This window comes from Phyllostomus discolor, chromosome 7 (assembly GCF_004126475.2).
Source record: "Phyllostomus discolor isolate MPI-MPIP mPhyDis1 chromosome 7, mPhyDis1.pri.v3, whole genome shotgun sequence".
Taxonomy (NCBI): Eukaryota; Metazoa; Chordata; class Mammalia; order Chiroptera; family Phyllostomidae; genus Phyllostomus; species Phyllostomus discolor.
The window spans coordinates 115050262-115067863 of record NC_040909.2 but is presented as its reverse complement, the minus strand read 5'-3'; positions in this window follow the sequence as shown (position 1 = coordinate 115067863).

Sequence of the window (17602 nt, the reverse complement as noted above, 5' to 3'; positions counted from 1 at the left end):
TGAGTCTGGTGGGGCGGCCCTGGGCGGCCCTGGCCCGCTCCGGGCCTTCGGCGCAGCCCCGGAGGCTCCATTCATTGCCTCGAGGACCCGTAGTTATTAATGGCGGTTATGAATAATTAAATCAAATGGTGTGGTGGGGGGTGTGGAGTTCAGGGATCAGGGAGATTGCCTGATGTCCGTGTGCAGCACTGAAAACTCAGCAACATGGCTCTTCTGTGATTTTATTTGTGATGTTCCCTATGGGGCAGAATTAGGGGGGGGGGGGGGGCTGGTTCCTTATGAGGCCGCCTCCAGGCAGGAAGGAGCCCAGGCAAGCAGCTGGCTCAGCCTCCACTGCAGCCCTGCCCGGCTCCTGCATCTTGTGCCTGGAGGCCTCCCCTTCTGTCTGTATGTGGCCCTGACAGAGGCGCCGTGGGCCCCACAGCCACACAGATCCTTGAGGGACCAGGCTCTTCTGTGGGACCAGCCTCTCTTCCAGCCGGCAGACCTCCTTAGGTCCAAGAGGATGAGTCCGTGTACCCAACAGCTTGGCCTTTCCCTTGCACTCATCTCTGCCCGTTTTCTCACTTATTTCGTGGTCGTCAGCTGTGCCCGCAGAGGGGCCTGGGTGGAATTCCAAGGCGTCCCAGGAGCCTTGTGAGCGAGCTAGACGTCCTGCCTGCCCTCCCCCCCACATCCCCATTTTCCCATAGGGCCCCCAGTCCTCGAAACCACCAGGATGCCTTGAAGAGACCACATCTTCCTGCCCTCCATTCTCCCAGCATGCAGGAGTGTTTGCATCCTCAGGGGACAGCGCAGGGGATCAGCTGCCCCTACAGACAGCAAGGCCATGAGGCGATGGACCATGAGTGGGCTGCAAAGTGGGGGGCCAGGGCTGTGGAGGGTGGGTGGGCAGGAGACTCCAGAGTCTGGACTTGCTTGAGGATGAGCCATCTTTGGCCAAAATGACCAAACAAGCAAGTCCTCCGTGATGCCTTTGCCATTTCCTCTTCACTTCCTGTCCCCAATGTCCTTCGATGCCTCTCTCTTCCACTCGGGGGAGCTCCAGATTTTGTTGCTGTCTTTTTCAGTGGGTGCCTAGGCTCAAGGCAGCTCCCTTCCCTTTCGCAGATTCAAACAAGCCCAGCCTGCTGGGCCTCACACCCAGCTGGCCGCTGTGCTCGCCAAGCAGCCTGGGTGTCGTGGGCTTAACGTAAATCATCTAGCAAGCAGCTGAGGAGCAGTGAGAGTGAGCGACGTCCTGAGCTGTGGGGCTCCCTGCCTTCTTGTTGGCGCACGGATGACAGTTCACGGAGCCACTGCTCTCCTGCTGTGCAGGGAGCATCCGGAGGAGCAGAGCTCACAGCACTCAGGTTCTGGAGCCAGGTCTGGCTCCAAAGTGAAGCTCTCTCCTCCACACCTCACCTCTCCGCCCCCCACTTCTGTAGGGGCCTGGGAAGCTGGGTCTCCTCTCACAGGGGCAGGGGAGGCTCCAGAACAGGTGTGGTGTAAGGGCCCAGATCCTTGACCTTCTCTGAGACTGGCAGGCGGGGACTTCAGGAAGAGCCAGGACCCAAGGAGACTGGCTGGAAAACGACCAACATCAAAGGCTCTGGCAGCTTCTTCAATCACCTGGGGCTGCCTGGTCTGCCGGGGACAGTGTAGATGTGCCCTTGATCGAGGGAAATGCAGCCTGAAACACCTGCTTCGGAAACAGAGGGAGAATCACAGCGGTCAGAGGACCTGGCCTCTTGGATGGGGTCTGGGCATGCCTGGACCGAAGGCCCTAGGTTGGCAGGGTGCACGCATGGAAGTCTGCTCACCCCACGGTCCAAGCCCAGCAGCCTTCAGGAGACCCACATTCCTGGGGTTCACCAGACACCATCCAGCTTGTCAAGGCCAAGTGCAGCTTGCAGCCCTGGGGTCAGCATTTCTACACTGTGGAGGAACCACTAACGAGGCAGCTGACCCTGTGCCACAAAGCAAGCGAGCAAAATGCAGAGGAATGGCTGACAGCTGTGTGTCCTCCTGCCTGAGGATGGCATTTTGAGGGGCAGAGGGCATATCCATTCATGCCCAAAAGCGGGACCGTTGAGGTGGTCAGCGGGCACGGGCTCTGGCTTCACCTTGGGCAGGGGCACAATTTGTGAGGCGTTGGGTCCTCCAAGGGCCAAACTGGTGGCTGAGCATTTTAGGAAGAAGCTCTGTCATCCACGCTTGGCCTGTAGGTGGCAGCTCATCCCGTGTCTGAGAGGTCGGAATTTCCCTCTCTGGAGCCTCTAAAGTAGGCCAGCTTCTCTCCCCTGGACTGTCTCCAGCCTTTGGAGGTTATGAAACAGCCTCACCTCTGTTTTCCGAGATTAGCTGGTGGACTCATCCACAGGCTCACAACTCCGCAGCCTGGGGTGGCATGGAGCAGCCCCTGGCCAAAGGATTGCCCCCCTGCCCTGCTCCACCAGTGTGCCCTGGGGAGTCAAGTGAACTTGGATGTGAACTCATGCAATGCCATTCGCTAGTCAAGTGACCTTAGCCCAGTAACTGAACCCTCTAAGGGTGAAAATCAGAATTCCTGTGATCTCCTCCCTGCCTGCCTGCTCTCCTCAAACAACTGATATTCCAGGGGTCAGCAGGCCAGGTGGGTTGGAGGGATAAGGATGGAGCCTGTGAAGGGATGGAAGCACCCAGTAGCCAACGAAATTCTATACGTGGGTGCCAGGCAGCTGGTTTCCAGTAGACTCAGCATTGACAGCCACCCTCTTCACACACTGTGCTGCTGAGGTGCAGGGCGCCCCTGCTGGGCGTGCTGAGGACTGCAGCTCCAGCTTCTGCAGCCAGGCCAGCTCCACAGGTGGAAGGAATAGCAGCAATGAGGATTACAACCACCACCCGCTGAGGCTGACTGCAGTTGTGTGCCCAGCACTCTCCCAGGCACTTTATATCTACTGACGCATTTACTGCTAATAATGGTCCTGGATTGTTGGTATCCAATTTTGTAGATGAGAAACCGAGGTACAGAGCAGTCAAAGAACTTGCTCAAGGTCACCCGGCTGGGAAGTGGCAGTTCTGAGACTCAAATCCAAGGCAAGCTCAGCTGTTGAGAGTGCTTTCAAAGGCTAAACTGAGCTGACTCTTAAAGCTACAGTCAGCACCTCTGTTGGCAGAGGCCAGAGGCAGAATCATGAAGGGACAGTTGTCAGGCATTGGAGTCTGTTCCATGTACAGAGCACAGGTCTCTGTCACTTGGCCACCAGGTGGAGAAGGGGTGCTCCAGAGTCAGGGGGCAGCCCACCTCGGGGGCCGGGAAGGAAGGACGGCTAGGGAGCCGGTGCCTTCCAGGGCCCATTCCATCCACACCTGAGCGCTTTAATTCTGCCCCGGCCCCTGAAATAGAACAGCACAGGACCCGACGGAGCCGCACCCCCTGGGGAGGCGAGCCGTGAGGAATTGGAACGATGAATGCTGCGGCCACGATGGGAGCTGCAGAAACATTAGGATGGAAATTAAGCTGGAGAAGAGAGAGCTCAATGGGCCTTGGGGACTGCTGTTTTCATTCCACAGATTGCCTTTCAGAGACAAAATTAAACACTAAACACAAAGCAAATGTCCAAGGGAGAGGGACTCTGCTGTCCTGCCGGCAGCCTAGATGTCCCCAGAGGGGCCTGCCCCCGAGGCCGTGAGTCCTGCAGCCTGGTGCAGGGTCTAAACGTCCTGGCCACCTTCCACAGACCCTGTGAGTGTGGGGGTGAGGAGGGCGCTTTTCCACATAACTCCCCTTCAGCAGAGGGGGCAGCCATAATGCCTCAGCTGAAACTATAGAGCCACTAATTGCTGCCCGGGATGATCCAGGCTCTAAGCAGGGCTTTGATGAACCTGCAGAATTCCCAGGGAGCCCGCAGGGCTGCGACAGGCAGCCAGCGTCCCCCTGCAGAGAAGCAGCAGTCACCGCACCAATCACAGTGTCCTCGACCTGCCATCCCTCCGCCCTGTCCCCCACCCCCCCAGTTCAGTTCCCAGCATCTTACAGCCTAATTATTCCTAGGGTGGGGGGTGCATGCGGAGGTTGGACTCTCATAATTATATTAAGAGATTTGACAGGACCAACCTTTCTGTCTTCTATTTCTGTCTTGTTGAAATTCTGCTGCACCGCGTTAATGGCAGAAATAAATGTGAGGGGAAGGATCCAGCCACCTTTTCTGGAAACAGGGGAGAGAGCAGAGTGTGTCGTGTGCCCAGCACTCATGTCCACGGGGAGATTTATAGCTTGTTCTCTTGACTCACAGGAGGACCGCCCAGACTTGGGGTGGGAAGGGAGGTGGTGACCCACGTTGTCTCACACTGAGCAAAATTGATATCAGATCATAAAGCTGGAAGGGGCCCTCAGAGGGAAGCTGGCTGCCCCTTCCTGTTTCGTGGGCTGGCTCTCTGCTTGCATCCCTGCTCCTGTCTTGACCTGACCTGGGTCATTTGCCTTGTTATGTACAAAAAGGTTGGTGCTGGCAAAGTCCAGGCCGCTGGCCAGGACCTTCACTGGCATGCTGGCCAAGGTCCTGGCTGCCTCGCATCCCCAGCCACCTGCTTCTCTGACTGCAAGGGGAGCTGACAATCTAAGAGCGTAACGGCCGATATTGCAGCCTCCTGCACAGAGCAGTGCAATTGGAGGCAGTGAGGCCTTCTCAGTGTGCAAAAGGTGAAAGGTAAAGAAAAGCACCGTAGACAAAGAGCCACCTGCCCCCGCTGAAGATCCTAACAATAACCCACGATATCAGTTACACACCATATGCCAGGGCCTGAGTTATGCATATAACATGGCTCATGTAATTTAAGCCTTGCGATGGACAACACTATGAATTAAGCCTTATTAGCCCATTTTGCAGATGAAGAAGTAGAGGCATAGAGAGCTTACATAACTTATCCAGTGTGCTATGAAGAGTAAGTTTCATGAGTGGAATTGTATTCATAACTGAGGTTTGCAGCCGACAATCTGTAGCCTGCACTCGTGGCCTCTGTGTTATATTGTTGATTATACACCCAGGTGGGAAGGACAGTGGGGGAACAAGGTGGGCTCACACAGAGTCACCAGCATCACCACAATTCGTGGCACTCGCTGGGAATTATCTCTTGGGGTTGCCAACTTTCACTTCTGCTCTCCCTCCACCCTCCCCAGGGAGGTTTCCACCAGGGCCCGGAGGGCTCTAGTGGGGTCTCAGAAGGGAACCGCAGCCCCTGACAGCTTGCCTCGCTGAGAGCCCACTGAGGCTAGCTCATGCTCTGGGCTTGCCATCGATCTGCCTGTCACACATTTTCGTTTAGAGAAAGGAGACACCATATTTATTGCACCAGGGTAGTCATTCTGAGAGTTTCACAGTCACACCCAAGAGCTGTGTTCCCGGTAAATGCGTGAATTCATATCACAGTGCTTAACGAATCGACAGACACCACATGACCTGGGGGTCACAGGCCACACGCTTCAGTCTCACCTGCGAGGACCTGCATCCGTCAAGGGTGTGCTGGGCTGCGAGTGACAGAAAACCAGACTCACAGAGGCTGAAACACAAAGGGTTGTGTTGGGCGCACATGCCAAGAAGTGTGTGGCTAACAGCCGCCCACACTGGTTGTAGCATCAGGGCCAGCTGCTCTTGGCTTTCCTTGTGAGGCTGTGAGATTGTCAGTGCTACTCAAGGCCTGTGGCCACATAACCAAGAAGCGAAGGCAACAGCTTCGTTCTGTCATCAGAAAGAGCAAGAACCTCCCCACATGCTTCTAATGAACTGACATCCCACTCCCCAGAATGGGGTCGTGAGACCATACCGGGGACTGGGAAAGGCAGCAATTGTCCTTTACAATGCAGGTGCCGAGAAGAAGGGGGTGGGACCGTCAGTCAAGTCATTCAACAAGTAGTATCCACCGGAAGAACCATTTCTCAAACACCATCTGCAGCAAGGATTCCCACCCAGCTTCTGCCACCACTAGCTATGTGACGGCAGGAGATTCACCTACCTAGGTGCCCCCAATTTCCTCATTTATACAATGGGCACAATAGCACCTACTCAACAAAGCTGTTCTGAGAGGTAAGCCATGTGATAAACGTAAGTGCACCAACTGAGTGCCTGGCACATACTGTCACAGCAGGATCCCCAGCAAGCTAACAGGGACAGATGGCAGAGCTCAGGCCCAAGCCGGCCTTCCCCAGGCCCCTTGCCCTTTTCCTGCTTGTCTTTGGATTCTCCCGACTGTCCTGTGGGGTAGCCCAGGCTGGATGAGCTCCGAGATGAAAGGTGGGAAACCATGTGACAGGTAGTGGCGCACAGAGGTCAGAGGCAGGGCCTCGTGCGCAGAGAGGCCTGGCTTTGGATCCTGGTTCCGCCCTTACAGCTGTGGCCCGCGGATGAGGTGTGGGCGTTCCCAGAGCCCTTGCTCCCTAAAGGGGGGTAGCATTGGTACAGATGTCACTGGATCGTTACGAAAATGAATGCAATACTGCTGGTAAAACCCAGGGTCAGACGTGGAGCGGGAGTTACTATTAGAGACGTGGACTCGACTCACCCAGTGCTGGGCCACTAGGGGGCGCTAACCAACCCCAGCCTTAGCCTCGCAGAGCCAGAACAAAGCCCAGCAGAAGGAGTAGGCCTGTTTTCGAATCCTGATTCTGTCCAGTTGAGCTGCCCGGCTCTTCGGGCCTAAATTCATTTACCTGTGTGACGAGGACAGAGCCTTCCCCGTGGCTGCCTGGGAGGACGGGAGAGAGCATCGGAAGAGGAGCAAGCCCAGGGCCAGGCACAGGGCACCCTCTCCATGCTCAGCCGGGGCTCTCTCTGCTGGGACACAGTCGGGGCTGCGAGGCTGTGTGGAGTGTAGCTCGGGGGCACAGAGGCTCTTATTGTGTCTCCTGAAAGACAGTGTAGATTCCATAGGCAGTCTTTGGCGGGGCACTTGCTCTATGAAACGCGACAACACTGCGGCCTCTGGGGCTCAGCCGCAGCCGTGGGCCAGTTAAGCAGAGAGGAATGGATGCCGGGATCACGCCAGCCCTGCCCTCCGGGGCCCATGCTGGCGTGGGGAGTGAGGCCGAGGGTGTCAGGGCTGCTGGCTGCCGCACAGCAAATCACTTTACGAGTCTCCCTGCAGTGGTCTGGGGCCGTTGGCGGGGAGGGGAGGCAAGCAAGCGGGAAGGCTTGGAGTCCTGTGCATATCTCTTTCCTCAGATAGCGGAACTTTGTTCCGTGGGGAAACCTCATTGTGGATCCTTGTGACTTAACGGAGAACACGATGCTCTCTCTACAGCCGGAAATAGTCTATTCCTGGGCCCTGTGAAAGGGCTGCTGCTGGGAGTTCACACCATCGCTCCGCCCGCCTCCAGGACAGGGCACCAGAGAACCAAGGGGCCTCCAGCCCAGGGACCAAGATGCAGATTCTGCTTGCAAGACACAAAGATTAAAGCTGATGCTGTTTTATGCCACCACCTAGAGACATTATTTCTCAGGTCACCGGTAGTTAGGATAGGGCTTGCTTCACCAGCAGTTAAAACAGACGCCGTTCGTGTGCATGGTGCTTCTTACACAAACTAGGAGAGTTATCAAGGACCTTCCCATCCAACATCACAGGAGTTGGTTGGTCCTATGAAAATTAAAGAAATAAAGAAACTGAGGCACAAAGAATTGTTCTACAAGGTTCCTAAGGTCATGAGTAGAAATTGCAGGAAGGGTTCAAACCCAGGTCCGCAGACTCCACTCGTTTCATTATGCCATTTTGCTTTATTCATTAGCAAGTTTGGCACTCACACCTGGGTTCGCAGTCACATCAGCAGCCTGTGAGCCTTGGCTTCCTCATCAGGGGCATCATGAGCACAGGCTGGGGGCTCTGGTGGTGGCTCTGTCACTCACTGCTCATGCTGTGACCTTGGCACTGCACACAGCCTGTCAGTCTTTCATCCTGATGGGGAGTGTACCTTGTGTACAACATTGTTATCCTGCACATAATAGATGCTCAGTAAATGCTGTCATCGTTATTGTTATTAGTAATAATATCCTCCAGTCCAGTCTTGTTTAATAGTTCAGCTCCAACAACAGGCGTGAGCCTCTTGCACGTGCTGTATTTATTTACTGATCTATGTCAACTTCAGAGGGTTACTTAATTTGAATGCAAGACTCGGGAGTTCAGGGACTCTCATAATTCTTGGGACCCGCTTTGTACATATTTATCAATTGGACTACAATTAGGTGACAAAATGATTGAAACTACTGATATCCATGTGTGGTAACACAATCCCCATGAAATGTCCCCCCCAAAACCCCACAGAAATCTAGGTGAATTCATCCTAGCTCTTGAGTAGAGGGCATGAAGAAAGGGCCGGAGAGGCTAGCTTTGGCTCCACCCTTCGCCTTGGTCTGAAGGGCGTGTCCTCAGGCGCAGCCAGCAAACAGGCCTGGCTGAGTCGCCGCAAAAGGGAAAGGGTGCCTCCCGCGACCCACCTCCCCACCGTCCTGTGGATGGAATCACAGGCAGGCACCTCTTTGGGCAGGAGAAAAGCAACAAATGAAAGCGAAGAAGTTCCTCTTTAAAGTGTGTGATGTGGTGCATAGCTCCTAGAAAACCGAAGTCAGGTCTTCGGAAGAAGCCTCCTTCTGGCACAAACGGCCCTGCCCGGCGACCCCAGCCGGCCTGTGGCGGGAGAGGCGAGACAAACCTAGAGGAACAGGACATGGCACCAAGGCGAGGGAAAGGCGGTGTTTCAAGGGGAAACGACGCTCTCAGCGTGACTGTCCTCACTCAAGTCATGGGCTCCCTTTGCCTTCCTTTTTCTTTTCTTTTATTAGATTCGTTCTTCTGAGCTCGACAGCCATTTTCTCAAAAGGAAACCTTTTAAAACGCTGTACTTTGCTCATGACAATGAGGCAATGATTTTTTCCCCCAAATTGAAGCAACCCCTTTATATTCTGTCTCTCCCTCATGCCTCTGGATGAGCCCTTCTCTCCCCAGCTCCGGGACAGGCCCAGAGATGGCCACCCCAATGGGGAGCCACCTCTGGGTTCCTGTGGCTCATCAGCCCCTGTCAGTCTCCTTGGGCACCGAACAGTCTCAGGGCTGATGCACAGAGGCTGTGAGTGATGGGGGGCACTCGGATGCCTCAGTTTGTGTCCTGGCTCCCCACTTAGCGTTTCCTGAGCTTGGGCAACCTACTAAACCTTTCCGAGCTTCAGTTCCCTCTTTGGAAAAATGGGGACACCTCATAAGGTTGCAGTGAGAGCCAGGAGAATTAAGGCCAACAAAGCAGGCTTCCAGCGGTTCCCAGCACATGGGAAGAGTGCTCTGTGAGCAGCATCTTTTTCTGATAAACATTATTAGGCATGGATTCCGTGGAAATCTCGTAGAGCTCCCTACTCTTGTTATCCCACAGACTGAGGTGCGTCCTGACCACTGCCTGTGACTGTCAGGGATTATGCCCTTTGGGCACGAGAACCGGGCATTGTACAAAACACCCTTCTCTTAGAGAGGGGTTCACTGAGGCCCAGAGGGGTGCCCTTGCTCAGCCACATGAGGGCCAGGACTGGAGGTCAGGTGGCCTCGTGCTTAGGTTGGTATTCATTAGCCACCTTAAGATTTTAAAACTTTGGCGAAGGAGGAAGCGCTGTCAAGATGTAAATCACGTGAAACCCAGCCTGGGTGTGTGTGCTGTGCTTAAGTGAAGCAGCTATGACGTGGGTATTCAATTTCTGTAATCTGTTCTAAATTTAAGCATGCAAAATGTCAAGTTATCTCACTATTTTGCTTGGGTTAAAAAAAAAGATTTCTATTTATGGCTGGATGCTGTAAGAACCGCTGCTTCATCTCCAGTCCTAGCAGGCCCCTCAAAGTGCCAACCAAGAAGTCACTTCTCGAGCTGAAGGTCAGTGTGCTGGCCTTGGAGTGAACCACGCTTGCGCAGGCACAGGAAAGAGCCTGGCTTTCTCTCCTGCCACTTTGGGGTGGGAGGGGCGTCTTGAGGCTCCAGCTGCTCCTGGTACCACCTGTGCTCCCCAAATCACCCCCAGCCCCTCCCCTGCATTTGCTGCCACAAAGTGCTGCCACGGCGCCCCCTGGAGCACCCCAGTAAGACCCTGACGCTGCCTCCCCCTGGCTCTCAGCCCCTGGGCAGAGGTGTGCCCCACGGGGAAAGGCCACCCTGGACTTAGTTCTGGGGTCTGCGGGACGGTGTCTGGCTTCGGGATCCAGAGTCACTTTTCAAATGCGCCCGCCTGTCTGGGACTTAAAGAAGGTACCCGGCTAGGGTAAGTCTGTATCTCCCGGCTTTGTTTTCTTGGGCAACAGCCTTTCACCACATCCCACTTCCTTATCAAAGGCCTGATAAGAAAACTCTTTGAAGTCTAAAAATCCTCTCTAAAAAGACAAAGGAAATGGGACCTGTGAGCCTTTTTGCTCATTTTCTTTTTTTTTTTATTATATTTTAATCATTGTTCAAATACAGTTTTCTCTTTTTTAATCCCAATCCTTTCCCCCCTCCCACGACAGGCTCACGGTGAAGGGAGGGGAGAGAAGAGGGAATTTAAGGGGTCAGTGGGAAGGGCTCACAGGAACAAACTTAAAGGGCACATGGTCATTTTCTAACCACGTCTGGTTACATCCTCTGTCTGGCATAGAGAAGCAATCTTACTGACATTTTTGTAACTTAGAGCCAAGTGGCAGAACTCTGTGGGCACCCAGCGGTTCGCAGCCTCATCAATAGTGTCATTGATCTCCTGCTGTCCATGACTCCCCGCCTCCCCACTGCGGGAGCCACACCGGAGGCCACCCAGTCCAGAGCGCCCCCCACCCCAGTCAACTGTGGTCACGTCTTCCACTCCGATTCCCAGTGCATTGCTCTCCGATCGTTTTCTCGTTAGTCTTCTGCGTCCAGTGCGAGAAGTCAGTCTCGACCAGCTGGGTCCACAGAGCCCAGAACGGATGTCTCACACTCAACGCTCTTTGCAGGGGTAACTCCTGTTACACAGGAAAAGCCAGAAAACGAGGGGAGAACCAGAACAGAAAGAAAAGCCCCACGCGGGAGGGGAACACCTGGATATTCAGCAAGGGAGGGGAGCCGTCTCCAAGTCTCCAGGAGAACCACCGCCCAGAGGTAATGTGGACAGAGAAGAGAGTCAAGAGGGGTGGCTCCCTCCTTCCTCCACTGCCCCACCTACTGGAGGAAATCAACGGGAAAAGCCGCTGTTCATGCTGCCTGTCACTACCAGACCCTGTAAGCAGAGACAGGGATTGAATCTTTGCGGGCGCCTTATTCATGTGGCCGGCGATCTGAGAAGACGGTGGGTTATGTACCCCAACAGACCATCTTCAAGTCCATTTTAAAATGGCTCTTTTTATGGAAGAAAAGTGCAGGTGTAGAAGTGTAGAAGAAAAACTATAGGAGAAGAAGAGTGTATGTAGGCAAGGGGTTTGGAATCCAGGGGAAAAGTTAATCAGATAAACGCTGCAGTAATCTCTCCCCTGTGCCCCGGGCGGTGGTCCTGAGCTGTGTCCTGGGCGGTGGGCCTCTCACCCTGGAGTGCAAAGGCTCAGATTCCACCTGGAATGCTCGCAGGCCTCCTGGGGCTCACAGGTAGGACTGTTTGTGATCTCCTGGAGTCAGGGTGGGTCAAACCTTCAGTTCCAGGAACAACAGCTTTTACATACATTGATTACTAAGTGTATTAGCTGTGACTTAAACTAAAATTGCCCAACTCTTGAGTCCCCCATCATTTCAAGGTTCAACCACACTTTTCAATCAAACTTCTCCTTCGGCAACGTGCTGGATGCGCACTCGGTCCTCTTCCCCTTCTCTGCGCCCGGGAATGGCTGCTGGAATCCCTCCCTCCGCTCCCATCACTCCCCATCTCAGCTGCAGATGCTGTGGCATCGAAGGCCACACCGGTCAGCGGGCAGGAGCAGAACAAACCCTCCATGCCCACCTTCCTAAACCGAGGAGATGGCTACGTGGACGTCACACACAGATTTTCAGAGCTGTCAGTCAAGGAAGAGCCCCCGTGGGGGAGGAGGGAGTGAGGCCTGGGGACTGTGCGCAGGAGCGTTGCCTCCAGCGGCGGGAACTGCTTGGAGCAGCGGATGGATCTGCTCGGGCTGCACAGCAACACGCCGCCACTCCATGGTTTACTCTGCTTCTGACTTGCAGGCGGCCACCTCCTCCCCGTGTCCTCACAAGGTCCTTCCTCTGCGTGTGCACATTCCTGGTGTCTCTGTGTGCCCAGATCTCCTCCCAGGAGGACACCAGTCCTCTCGGGTTACAGCCAACTCGACCTCACTGATCACCTCCCTCAAGGCTCTGTCACCACGCACAGCCGCAGTCTGAAGTGCGGGTTAGGGCTCTGGTGTATGAGTTTGCGGGAGACACGCTGCAGCCCATAATAAGAAGTGCAGGCGAAGGAAACCGTGGACGTCATCGACTTCGGAGGTTTGGTAGGATGGGAGGTGGAAGGAAAAGATGCTGTACTTGTTTAGAAGCAATGGTGAAGTCTGGAGATGAACACCGTCAGTTAGACTTGGGCTTGTGTTATGGGTTGAACTATGCTCCTCCCTCCATCGCGCCCCGCCCCCTTCCCCCCCCCTCCAGTCCAGGGAGAACAACAGCGGGAGTTGGAATCCTAACCTCCAGTACCTCGGAATGGGACCTTATTTGGAAACAGAGTCTGTGTACAGGCAATCAATTTACAAGGAGGTCATTAGGGTACATCCTAACCAACTGTGACTGATGTCCTTATGAAAAGGGGACGTTTGGGCACAGAGAGACAAACAGAGAAACACAGTGATGCAAACGGGAAAGATTGGGGGGAGGGGTGGCTCTATGAGCCAAGGTGTGCCACTGGGCCTCCAGCAGCCGGGAGGAGCAACAAAGGATGTCCCCACGGGGAGCATTAGCTCTTGTTATGACCTCATAACTTAGATATTATTTTTTATAACATTAATGCCAGATTTTTCCACATTTAGAATTTTAAAAAATATATGAGCTCTTTTTTCTTAGATTTCAGACCCATCTTCTGGAATATTTTTTTTTCTCTTTATAGTACAGCTTTTGGAATTTCCATTAGTGACAGCTTGGAGGTTAACTTCCCCAATGTTTATCTGAAAATGTCTTCATTTTCCCCTTGGTTTTGAGAAGTAGTTCTGCGAAGTGTACCAGTCTAGGTTGACTGGTACCTTATCTCAGCATTTTGAAGATATTTTCTCACTGTTCTCTGACTTCCATCGTCACGAAGTCAGTCTAACGTCTCTTGTTTGCAGCTGTCTTTCCCTCCTGGCGGGCCGTCCGAGAGACGTCGTCGCCTCTGACGCCGCGGGCGCACTGCGATGGGACCACGCACCTCATTCTGTCTCACCTCTTGTTTATTCCGCTGGGCAGTCATACAACTTCCTGACTCTGAGGGTTTGTGTCTCCGTGATATTTGGAAAAAAATTTTTTTGATGCAGAAGGGGTATGCTAATAGATATTTCATTTTGGCACAATTTTGGACTCACAGAAGCACAAAGATTGTGCCCAGCACATAGGCCCGTACCACTCTCCCACACTGTTAACATTTTACATTAATAGGGTACAGTGCCATTCTCCTGAAAACTCTTCTCACCAGTCATCTCTGTCCTCTCCTTCTGTAACTCTAATTAGATGTATCTTGGCATTCTTACGCTATCTTAAATGTTTTTTAACCACGCTCACATTTTTCATCTCCTTTGATCCCTGTCCCTCAGAGTACTGTATTTTGCCATGTATAACACACACCCACATTTTGGTCCATTTTGGCCCAAAATGAAAGATTTTTCATTTTTCATTCATTTTAATTTTTAATTCAATTTTTATGTATTCATATTTAGAAACAGAACCAATTACATTCCAAGGTATTATTTTGCATATGGGTATCATTATTGCTTTCTAGAGTTATAATTTTAATGCATAAGCATAAATAAAATAATTTAAAACATTTATATAGTTTTTATATTATTTTTTATAGTTTATACATATTTATATATTATATATGAGTTGTTACGTAGTACTACTCAGGTATAATGTGCATTCTATTTTCCCCTCAGACATTTGGGCAGAAGTGCGCACTGTACACAGTGCATTCATGTGGACCTGTCTTCCAGGTCCCAGATTCTCTCTCCAGCTGTGTTCGAACTGCCGTTTAACTCGGCGATTAATATTTTATATTTTATTCATTGCAGTTGTGACTCCTATAAGTTCTACTTGAATATTTTTCCAGTTTAATGTGGACGTCGTCACTTGGGTGGACTGCTGCTCCTCACTTGGGTTTCAAGTCCCAACTTTGTCTCTTTAAACGCGCTGTGTCCTCCATTTGACAGTCCCGGCGTCTGAAATGTGTGTAGTCTTGTGGTCTACTTCTTACTCTCTTATTCACGAAGTATTGTTTCGTTTTCTGTTTTGCAATTCAGCCACACCTTTGCAAGCAACAAGCAAAATAAGAGACAATGATTTGTCCAGTATATTTGCACGAACGAGATAGGAACATGAGTGAGACACACGTTTCAGCACTCAACACCTTGTTAGAGTGAACAAGGAGAGAAAACTTCCCTTGAGAATCCCAAATGCACCAGCAATCAATTTTAGAGGCCACGGCTGGCACCTAAGCGAGGGAAGAGAAAGGCAGGGCGACCACGGGCAGCTCCCATGTGCTGTTGGCTTTGCCGGCCACTGAGCCCCAATGGGGAGTTAACAGAAAGGGGTGTTAGCAACTCAAGACACGTGGCCAGCAACCTTCCCAGACACTTCCTAATCCAAAGCTTAGTTTCCTCTCCAGTCAACACGGAGTAAAAGTTGCACCTTCACCTTCCAGCTAATTGTCCGTTACCATTGTTCCAGTTCCCCTCAAAATCACTGCCTGATCCTTAGAATGTGTCTCCCCAGCTCTCCTAACATCCCTTTTCATATATATAGATGCATTTCTCCTACTTCTCCCGTGGGCCTGTGTGCCCAGCCCACCAAGGCAACTTTACGCTATGGACATGGGTACCCACGCCTGACGCAGCTCCAGGTGGTAAAGAAAGCTGCCAACAGGACAGGTGGGGGTGGTTAGGCCTCTCATGTCTGGGGCCACAGGGCATCGTGTCTCTATGTGTGCAGAAAATCTGTGTGATGGGAAGTCAGCTTGCTTTGAATGAGGAAGGTCGGAAACATCACTGGTATGGAAATAAACGCTTTGTTTACTTTAAGCCACCAAGGAGCGTTGAGCTCTTCCCTGCTGAGAACGCTGAATCCCTGGGGCCATCAAAGCAGGTTCACCACTGGCGGTGACTAGGAGGCCCTGCCTCGGTGATGGTGACGATGGTCCAGGACTTTAACCTTCCAGTGCTGGCTTCTCAGTGCTGAGGTCCTGGGGAAGTTGTCCTCTTGTTTCTAGGTCCCAGTGAGGAAACCTGGAGCCCAGACTACTGCAAAGAGGTAGAATATCTCCAAAGAACAACATTCTTTACATCTTTCCAAAATACTTGGATCAAAGATGGTGCCTTATCTTATGAAATCACATAACAACCTCAATTTTGCTATGATGTTGCCAAAAATAAACTAATGGCAATTAAAACACAAGCTTATCCTAAGAGACAAAATTAAAGGTAACCATTCTTGGCTATTTGTATTCTGTAAATTTTCTGTCATTTTTCAAATCTTTTTTTTCTTTAGATTGCCTTTAATTTTTTTTTTTACCTTTCTCACTGATCTCTATTTAGTATTGAAATATTCACCTACTTGGTGGCTTTTTAAAAAATACCTTTTCTCTCTTTATTAGAGAGGTTTTTGATTTTATATGCTCAAATCTGTCAGTCTTTCTCTTTAAGCCTTCTGTTTTTTTTTTTTAATTTTGTTTTGTTTAGGAAAATGCTTTTTTTTAATCACAGGATTACAAAGAGATATTCTAACTACTTTTTCTTTTTTCAAGATTTTATTTTTTTATTTTTAAAGAGAAAGGAAAGAAGGGAGAAAAACATCAGTGTGCAAGAAATAACATAGATTGGTTGCCTCTCACACACCCTCAACTGGGGACCTGGCCTGCAACCCAGGCACGTGTCCTAACCAGAAATCGAACCAGTGACCTCTCAGTTTGCAGGTTGGCACTTAACCCCCTGAGCCACACCTGCCAGGGATACTTTCTCTTTTTACATCTCATTCTTTAATCCATGTAGAATTTATTTTTGTGTGTGGTATGACATAGTGATCTAACTTAATTTTTTCCTTTTTAAGAGGATCCCTCATTGCTGTTTTTTTAAAAGTTTTTTCTAGTCTCCTCCTGAGGATATATTTATTGATTTGAGAGAGAGACATCACTTTGAAAGAGAAACATCAATCAGTTGCTTTCAGTAAGCACCCCACAACCCAGGTGAACCAGACGATGCTCCAACCAACGGAACTCCGCCAGAGCCTTCACTGCCTCTCACAGGCCTACTGAGCGGCCTTGAGAAGGAATGCCCGGGAATGACCAGCCCACCAGGAAGCCCTGGGATCAGCAGTAGGATCCCGTCCTGTTCTAGCTGATTCTGTTTAGTTCAAGTGGAAAACGTACAAGTGAAACCAACTGGGAGTGCTTCATTGTAAGAAGCACGGACAATCTGCTGGTTTTCTTCCAGGAGATGCTCTGACCACTGCACTCTACAACCTCAAATTCATTTCCTTTCAATTCCGAAAGGAGTTGATACACATTTATTTTATACTCTATACCCTGGGAATTATCATAAACCAACATGCAGCTCTATGCTCAAAGTGCTTATAGTCTAATGAGAAAACAAATTCATACATGTACAAACACCCATGTACATATAACAAGCATATACATAATTCACATATAAGTATATGCACATACAGATGAGGTAAATAAACACTTGGAAGCAGTGTGTATTAATGCACTGTGAGTGTGCTAATGAGAGCCTGTCTCTCCTCCAAGTCCCCAAGAGGGATATGTCATTGCCATTTTCATTTGCCTGGAACAGAGTAGGGAATTGGTAAATGTTAGCTGAATGCAAGTGAAATAATAGGTAGCATGGGAACTGAGAGAAGAGAGAAATCTTCATAGTCAGTAAAGGTCAGAGTGTTTCCAGAGGCAGCCCAGAGCTGCCAGAGGGTGTGGAGAGACGAAAAGAGAGGCTCGGCTGACACCCTCCCTCCCACCCGGAGTAATTGAACCAATTTTCTCTGTTCTCACATATTCCTTCAGGTTGCCTGCGAGGGAATTTAAAAGCTGCGAACAGGATGCTGATCTCCCTCAATCATCCATCTTCAAAAGCTCCCGGAGCCCCGCAGCTTTTCAAACCTACAGAAATAAATTCCCTGGGAGCGACTCCCCTGCTGCCTGTCCTCTCTGCGGGAGCACGCAGCCGAGCGTGAGGCTGTGCCCCAGAGCCATCTGTCACAGGGCGTTAGCCCGGAGTGCACTCTGTGCTCGCACTGCGGAAGATGCAAGCGCCCGCGGCCGGCTGGCACTGGGCTCAGCCTGGCCTCTCCTCTTTGGAGCCAGTTCTAGTGTCAGCCTCCAAACAGCATGGGGTGACACGGCTGGCCCTGAAGAAGCTGATCCCTCAAGTCAGTACTGAGGGGGACAAAGATGTCAAAGACCAAAGAATATCCCCCAGCAGGCATCCT